Below are 9556 nucleotides of genomic sequence, written 5' to 3'. Positions count from 1 at the left end.
GCCACAGGGGGGCACGGAGTACAGTGTGGGGCCACAGGGAGGGGCGGGGAGTACAGTGTGGGGCCACAGGGGGGCACGGAGTACAGTGTGGGGCCACAGGGGGGCACGGAGTACAGTGTGGGGCCACAGGGAGGGGAGGGGAGTACAGTGTGGGGCCACAGGGGGGCACGGAGTACAGTGTGGGGCCACAGGGGGGCACGGAGTACAGTGTGGGCCACAGGGGGGCACGGAGTACAATGCGGGCCACAGGGAGGGGCGGGGAGTACAGGGAGGGCCACAGCAAGGGGCGGGGAGCAGAGTACAGTGCAGGCGTGAGCCACAGGGGGGCACGGAATACAGTGCAGGATCACAGGGGGGAGCATAATACAGTGCGGGGTCACAGGAGGGCACAGAGTACAGTGTGAGGCCACAGGGAGGGCGCGGAGTACAGTGTGGGCCACAGGAGAGCGTAGAGCACAGTGTGGGGCCGCAGAAGGGTGCGGAGTACAGTGTGGGCCACAGGAGAGCGTAGAGCACAGTGTGGGGCCGCAGAAGGGTGCAGAGTAAACTGCGGTCCATAGGAGGGTGCAGGCCACAGGGAGGGCACAGAGTACAGTGTGGGCCACAGGAGAGCGTAGAGCACAGTGTGGGGCCGCAGAAGGGTGCGGAGTACAGTGTGGGCCACAGGAGAGCGTAGAGCACAGTGTGGGGCCGCAGAAGGGTGCGGAGTACAGTGTGGGCCACAGGAGAGCGTAGAGCACAGTGTGGGGCCGCAGAAGGGTGCGGAGTACAGTGTGGGCCACAGGAGAGCGTAGAGCACAGTGTGGGGCCGCAGAAGGGTGCAGAGTAAACTGCGGTCCATAGGAGGGTGCAGGCCACAGGAGGGCGCAGAGCACAGTGTGGGGCCACAGGGAAAGACACAGAGTAAACTGCGGTCCATAGGAGGGCGTGGAGCACAGTGTGGGGCCGCAGAAGGGTGCAGAGTAAACTGCGGTCCATAGGAGGGTGCAGGCCACAGGAGGGCGCAGAGCACAGTGTGGGGCCACAGGGAAAGACACAGAGTAAACTGCGGTCCATAGGAGGGCGTGGAGCACAGTGTGGGGCCGCAGGAGGGTGCAGAGTGCAGTGTGAAGCTCCTCTCAGATGATTTATGTCCAAATGCCTAATTAAAGCTGAAGGTGCAGGGGGGGGAAAAAGAGCCTGGAAAAGCAACGGTGCAAAATATTTATTGAAAACCAATTGCAAAAATAATTTTTACATCCAAAGAACTCTTTCTTTATTTTTCTCTGGCCATATGAGGGCTTTGTTTTTTTTAGTTGTAAATGATGCCATCCATTTGACCGTAATGTGCAAAACAGATAATACACCATTGTTTTTTAGATTTTGTTTGCGGTAAAAATAACTTGTTAAAAAGAAACAAGTCACCGGGTTTTCCTAATATAAAGTCACCATTGCTCGATTACCACCTGTATCTATAGCCTCAACTCCCCTGCACCTGCCAAAGATACCTTCTATACTTCTGGAATATGGCGCAGTCCGGTCCGATGGGCATCTTTTTTTTTCTTTTCTTGGCACCTCATGAAACCCTGCAGATGCCGTCCTCTTGGATTGATTGATGTAGATGGTGTGTCCTACGGCATCTACAGATCACAAGCGCTCTATAAGGCTATGTGCACACGCTGCGGATTCACCCGCGGATTTGTATCTGCGGATCCGCAGGTAAAACTGCAGGTAAAATGACCTGGGATTTTACCTGCGGATTGGCCTGTGGTTTTCCCCTGCGGTTTGAAACCTGGACAGTGGAATAGGTGGCAAACCGCAGCAGAATCCGCAGAAAGAATTGACATGTCAATTCTTTCTGCGGATTCAAAACCGCAGCTTTTCCGCAGTTGAAAATCCGCAGCATGTGCACAGCAGAATGTAAATCCCATAGACTTACATTGTACTGTACACTGCAGAACTGCTGCAGATCCGCAGCGGCCAAATCCGCAGCGGATCCGCAGCAAAAACCGCAGTATGTGCACATAGCCTAAAGCAGCAAGCGTCCCGTACTACGCATGCTTCGGCACCGACTTTTCTGGGTTAATAGGTGCCATCACATTGTAGGACTTTTAATAGGGCATAGCATAGAGCGCCTGCACAGGTCTTTGCTTCAGCTGTAGCGATCTGTGGATGACATCAGTCAAAATGCTAGTGTAAAGTGACCGCCATTCTAGACAGTGACACTAGCACTTTGACTGATATAGTCCTTCCTTCTGCCATGGTCTGCATTTCTCTTATGAAGGTCCAAGTTGGACGAAACGTCATTAGTGTTAAATGGGCTGCTTTGCGTTGTAATAAAGTACCACATTTTTCATCACACATCCTTTTGGGTGCTGAGTAATACCTCATACGTAGTCATGAAGTGCAGTCTGGGTACACAGTGGAAGTGACCCCCGTTTTGGAAACTACAGCCTCAGGGCCTTGATCAGTGACTGATAGTGGTGGTCCCTGTATCTAGTATGCTCACCTAATGGGAGAGCAGGAATGCGGTCCATCAGTAAACTTCTGTCTCCTTACAATATTTGATTTTCCATATGCACCAATTGTGTTTGTAAATGAAACCCCCCCATGCTCACCTCTGGACCCCTACTACTTCATCTCACCGTCTCTTTGCTTTCTCTTCCAAAGGAGATGGGAGGACATATTTCCCTTTTATCAAAAATTACGCTTTTGACTACTGTATCTAACTAATTTGTATGTTAGATCCAGTGGTCAAAAATAATGGTAAAGTTAATCAGAGCTATGAATATGCATCATGCAACCGTAGCAAAGTCAGGCTCTTAACAGTCCAAAAAGACGTGAGATTTAGAAAATATATGCAGACAGCGACATGAAGACAATCCCTGGGCTACATACCTGGCGTGTGCTGGATTCTTCTTCCAGAGCTGTGGGACAGGTGGCTGCTCAGGTCGACGCTCCATCACCACTCGTGCTCCTCACAGATCTAATCCGGCGGATTATCCCGACCATGAAATCATGGTCGTGGCATGTTCCTTACTGACTCAGTAGAGAAGTAAAACATTTAACAATTTTCTGCACACATCCCACTAGTAGCAACCGATGATCTTGTGTGTTTATGGGATTACAAAAGAGTCGCTCAGTCCTGGACCCTAGATTACTTGTATTTTTAAATACTTTAAGGAAATCTCACATTTTTCAGAATGAAACTTGGCATACACTAAAGTATTATATCTGTATTCTGTTAGCCTGGCTTCATATCTGATATTTGTGGTCTAAGTACACACTGTGATGTCCGTAATGGCCATAGGTCTCCTAACTCAGCAGCCTCATATACGCAGTATGTAAAAAGGTTGTCTGGGACTTTTAAACTGATGGCTAATACTTAGGATATATCATCAATACCAGATGGATGCGGGTGTGACACCGGGACCCCCGCTGATCATCTCTTCCTGGTGTTGGTCGGAAGTGCTTAGTTGCATAGCTGTACAGCACCAGCATGGCACATCCAGCCTGTATAGATTCGAATATGGGGTGGATGTGCAGCACCCGGCCAAAGCCACTATACAGTCGACGAAGCTGTGCCTTTGCCAGGACTGAGGACAGCTGATTGGCAGGGTTCCCGGGTGTTGCAACCCCATCAATCAGATATCGATTACTTTTTTTTAGGAATAGGCCATCAATATAAAAGTTTTGGAACAACCCTTTTAAAATCTGTGTGTAGACAAGGAGGTATTATCAGACATTCAGGACTGCATTGAAAATAATCCCTCATAGAACTAAGTAGTCGAAGAAGTATTAAAGAGGTTGTCCAGGGGATATGGTATCTATTCACAGGATAAGCAATAACTTCTAGATAAGGGGGGTCCAACCACTGGTAGCTGCACCAATGTGCAGAACGGAGCACTTCTAATTACAGACCCACTGATCTATAAGTGATCGCTTTGTAACACAGGTACTTGGATGCAGTGACACGGAGGCACAGAGCAGGGGTTAACTTACTTAATTACTAGTAATAAACTTCTCACAGGGGAAACAATATAACTGCTATTCAACTATACAGTCTTTATATCAGATTTAACTTATCGTAGCGCCGCTGTCCATTACTCTCTGGAGGTCTAACAGGTGATGAGATACCGGAGGACAGCGTCTTCAGACGTCCTAACCCAACACGCGGTTTCACTTCTGGCGGCAGCAGGCGGTAACCGGTTTCACCCGCTGAGCAGTCCATCTAACTGTGGAGCTGAAGAGTGAAGCTCTCTGTAATATTCCAATCGGCCTATGTGCCTCTGAGCAGCCGTCACCTGGATATCCGCACTGCAACGCTCTGCCCGGCGCGCGTATCTCTGCACGCCTGCTGGTACTTGTGAGTCTTTACTGCGCCCATCCTGGATCTGTGCTCTGCAGCCGAGAGCCTTTCCCAACAAACTCCCGCTCGGCGTGCTCTGACCTGCATGCTTGAAAACGCTCCCAGGGTCCTTACCGCACCTGACCCTTATCGCTGCTCGCGGTGCAGATCCTGTCTCACTCAGCCCTCCGGCGGGAAGCCCCTCTCTTTTCCCACGCAAACCTCCTTATACTCCCCTGACTCACCACACCCCCTCTCTGCAGATAATGGCTCTCCACAGTCCTCAATTTCCTTCCCCCCTGCAACAGGAGGTTCGGCCCCAGCAGTTCTGGTCCAGGCCCTTCAGCAGCACTTGCAGCTTGGTTCTCTCTTCTACAGCTTATCCCGTGATTAGATGATAATTTAAATTCACTGTGCAGAATCCTATATAGCTCAAGACATTGTCACTCTGGAGTCATGGGGGCTGGTACACGTCACAAACCCAGCCTACAAAAAGGCGAGCAGAGATCTTAGAATAGCATTACTGCAGCAAATCCACATAATAGTATTGTTTCAAGCAGCATGGTGGCTAAGTGGTTAGCACTGGAGTCCTGGGTTCAAATCCCACTAAAGACAACATCAGCAAACAGTAGGTATGGAAAGTATTCAGACCCCTTTAAATTTTTCACTTTTTGTTTCATTGCAGCCATTTGGTAAATTCAAAAAAGTTCTTTTTTTCTCATTAATGTACACTCTGCACCCCATCTTGACTGAAAAAAACAGAAACATAGAAATTTTTGCAAATTTATTAACAAAAACTGAAATATTACATGGTCATAAGTATTCAGACCCTTTGCTCAGTATTGAGAAGAAGCACCCTTTTGAGCTAGTACAGCCATGAGTCTTCTTGGGAATGATGTAACAAGTTTTTCACACCTGGATTTGTGATCATCTGCCATTCTTCCTTGCAGATCCTCTCCAGTTCCATCAGGTTGGATGGTGAATATTGGTGGACAGCCATTTTCAGGACTCTCTGTGGGGAGGTTGAGCTTTCGGACAGGTCTGTCTGTAGTGAGAGACAGAGAGATAGCGCAGTGTAGACTGAGATACAGAGAAAAGGGTGTTATGTGGTAGTTTGACCATTGGAGGGCAGTGGGGAGTATAGGAGGGTGACTGTGTAACTGCCATTGGTCAGAGGTTACTGTCAGGTGATAATGGGCGGAGCTACTGGGACTGGGAGTATAAGAGGTCAGGGAAGGTTCTGGAAGTTCCAGTCAGCCAGGGGAGCTCACAAGAGAGGAGGGCCTGCTATGAGGAGTGGCAGGAGAAGAACCCTCAGAGAGGGAGACTTACAGTGGAGACGGTCACGGGGGGGAGTGACCCAAAAGGATAGTGGCTGCGGACAGAGACAGACTGTGAGTCTCAGGTGGACGGTGTACTCTAAAGGGGGCAACGCTGTGGTGAAAGTACCTAGGGCAGCCACAGCGGGAAAGAGCCATAGAGGACGCCACGAACGGTAATACAAGGAAGAGAAAGTACCCGGGTCTGTGTAAGAAGTGAAGTGTGGACTAATCCTGTGATGAAGTACGGTGGTCGACCAGAAAACGGCCAATAAAATCTGAATTGTTGGACACAACCCTTGTCTCTGTCTCGTGTCTGCCGACGCCAAGAGGTGGGTCACCCCCCAGTTCTGTGGGATCAGCATCACAGCACACCTTCCCCCGCCTATCAGCATCAACAAACACCTAATCGCGCCTCTTTCAGCCTGAACCCTACATCTCCTGAGATGCTCAATTGGGTTTAGGTCAGGGCTCTGGCTGGGCCAGACAAGAATGGTCACAGAGTTGTTCTGAAGCCACCCCTTTGTTATTTTAGCTGTGTGCTTAGGGTCATTGTCTTGTTGGAACGTGAACCTTCGGCCAAGTCTGAGGTCCAGAGCACTCTGAAAGAGGTTTTCATCCAGGATATCTCTGTACTTGGCCGCATTCAATTGCAACCATGTGGGGAGGTTGAGCTGGGTACGGTTCTGTCTGTGATAGGAGACAGAGAGTTTGACAGCAGCTGTCATGTGGCAGTCTGCCCATCAGAGGTCACTGGAGAGCGCCGATGGCAGTGATTATGTAACTGTCATTTGAGTGTTACATAACTGCCAGAGGTCAAGGTGACTCTGATTGGGCAGAGGTGACTGTCAGGTGACAGAGGGTGGGGCTACCTGGTCTGTCTGAATAAATACTGAGGTAAGCTTCCAGAAGCTTCAGTCAGCCAGGGGAGCTCACAGGTTAGGCTGGTTTCACATTTGCGTTTTTTAGCGCTGGAAAAAAACGCATACGTGCGCATGCGATTTTTCCCCTATATTTAACATGGGTGCGCATACCTGCGCGCTTGTAAGCGCATGTATGCGATTTTCATGCGCTGCGTTTTTTTGGGGTGTGCGTTGGTATTTTCCAGACGCTGCATGTTGCATTTTTTGGCCCTTGAAAAAATCGCATGCGCACGTTTTGCGCTAAAAATGGCCATTATAGCCTATGGATGCGCATACGTGCGCACTGGCATGCGCAGGTATGCGATTTTTTAGCGCTGCGTTTTTTGGGTGGTGTCCACTTTTTATCCTAGTTAGAATCTTCTAAAGTCAAAAAAAAAAAGTCTATATAAAGGAGGTGCCTGCCAAAACTCTGCCACTACTACACTAGACAGATTGAAGAGCAGACATTCAACCAAGAACCCATTATATCAGCAAAGAATGTGAGTATATTACATTATATGCCTGTCCTTTTAAATTATGTATGTACTAATGATTTTTATTATTTTTACATGCAGTATGTCTTCAGAATCTGAGTATTCCCCATCGCGGCAGGAATTGGCGCAAGCAGACCGTGAGGTGATTATTTTCGTGCATCTGGTAAGTATATCTGCTGCTTCTCCAAATCTCTTACGTTTTTTTCAACTTTCAGACATCGTCATCATCATCTGTGGACGGGAATAGTGAGGGCGAAGAGCAGGAGCAGCGAAGACAAGTCCCGGTGGTGATACGGAATGTAAGTATCAAATGATTTGTAATGTTCTTTATTTTTTTTTTATCTTCTATTTTTACTCTTTTTTTTGTTTCTTTTTTTGTAACTTTTTAGTCAATTTAAATTTGATTATTCTAATGAATGTGTTTTGTCTAGGTTCCACAACGGGATGAAGACGTCTACCTGGATAATGAGCAGCTCATCAGCCTGGTCCAGGAGCGTTCGCCGTTGTGGGACAGCCGTGACCGGCTGTACAAGGACAATGTGGTGACCCGGCGGCTATGGAATGAGGTGGCCGCAGCGTTGATGGATGGCTGGGACAGCGCCACAGCATCCGCCAAAAAGGCGTTTAGTGAGTATTTCCCTGCTCTGTATTGTGCCGCAGTGACTGTTGTCCTTGACGGCACTGTTGGGTTTCGTGCTAGGCGTATTCTAGCAGGAAACCCAACAGTGTCATCGGGGTCTACAGTGACTGCTTTGAGTATTGTATTGCTACATTGTGCCGCAGTGACTGTTGTCCTTGACGGCACTGTTGGGTTTCGTGCTAGGCGTATTCTAGCAGGAAACCCAACAGTGTCATCGTGGTCTACAGTGACTGCTTTGAGTATTGTATTGCTACATTGTGACGCAGTGACTGTTGTCCTTGACGGCACTGTTGGGTTTCGTGCTAGGTGTATTCTAGCAGGAAACCCAACAGTGTCATCGGGGTCTACAGTGACTGCTTTGAGTATTGTATTGCTACATTGTGCCGCAGTGACTGTTGTCCTTGACGGCACTGTTGGGTTTCGTGCTAGGTGTATTCGAGCAGGAAACCCAACAGTGTCATCGGGGTCTACAGTGACTGCTTTGAGTATTGTATTGCTACATTGTGCCGCAGTGACTGTTGTCCTTGACGGCACTGTTGGGTTTCGTGCTAGGCGTATTCTAGCAGGAAACCCAACAGTGTAATCGGGGTCTACAGTGACTGCTTTGAGTATTGTATTGCTACATTGTGCCGCAGTGACTGTTGTCCTTGACGGCACTGTTGGGTTTCGTGCTAGGTGTATTCGAGCAGGAAACCCAACAGTGTAATCGGGGTCTACAGTGACTGCTTTGAGTATTGTATTGCTACATTGTGCCGCAGTGACTGTTGTCCTTGACGGCACTGTTGGGTTTCGTGCTAGGCGTATTCTAGCAGGAAACCCAACAGTGTAATCGGGGTCTACAGTGACTGCTTTGAGTATTGTATTGCTACATTGTGCCGCAGTGACTGTTGTCCTTGACGGCACTGTTGGGTTTCGTGCTAGGTGTATTCGAGCAGGAAACCCAACAGTGTCATCGGGGTCTACAGTGACTGCTTTGAGTATTGTATTGCTACATTGTGCCGCAGTGACTGTTGTCCTTGACGGCACTGTTGGGTTTCGTGCTAGGCGTATTCTAGCAGGAAACCCAACAGTGTAATCGGGGTCTACAGTGACTGCTTTGAGTATTGTATTGCTACATTGTGCCGCAGTGACTGTTGTCCTTGACGGCACTGTTGGGTTTCGTGCTAGGTGTATTCGAGCAGGAAACCCAACAGTGTCATCGGGGTCTACAGTGACTGCTTTGAGTATTGTATTGCTACATTGTGCCGCAGTGACTGTTGTCCTTGACGGCACTGTTGGGTTTCGTGCTAGGCGTATTCTAGCAGGAAACCCAACAGTGTAATCGGGGTCTACAGTGACTGCTTTGAGTATTGTATTGCTACATTGTGCCGCAGTGACTGTTGTCCTTGACGGCACTGTTGGGTTTCGTGCTAGGTGTATTCGAGCAGGAAACCCAACAGTGTCATCGGGGTCTACAGTGACTGCTTTGAGTATTGTATTGCTACATTGTGCCGCAGTGACTGTTGTCCTTGACGGCACTGTTGGGTTTCGTGCTAGGCGTATTCTAGCAGGAAACCCAACAGTGTCATCGGGGTCTACAGTGACTGCTTTGAGTATTGTATTGCTACATTGTGACGCAGTGACTGTTGTCCTTGACGGCACTGTTTTTTTTAATCAACAGTGGACAAAGTCCGAACACGTTGGCGTTCGATCAAGGACCGCTTCAACAGTGATGTTCGTGCTGAGGGCCAGGTTCGCAGTGGATCTGCGTCAAGGACCAGAACTAGATACCGTCACTATCACGCGTTGCAGTTCCTAAGACCGGTCCTTGCCACAAGATCGTAATTATTATACATTTTGGGTTTTTATTTTTATTAATCTGTGTTTTTCTAATC

The sequence above is a fragment of the Dendrobates tinctorius genome, unplaced genomic scaffold, assembly GCF_039654945.1.
Source record: "Dendrobates tinctorius isolate UK_male_01 unplaced genomic scaffold, ASM3965494v1 ptg000309l, whole genome shotgun sequence".
Taxonomy (NCBI): Eukaryota; Metazoa; Chordata; class Amphibia; order Anura; family Dendrobatidae; genus Dendrobates; species Dendrobates tinctorius.
This window is presented reverse-complemented; position numbering follows the sequence as displayed.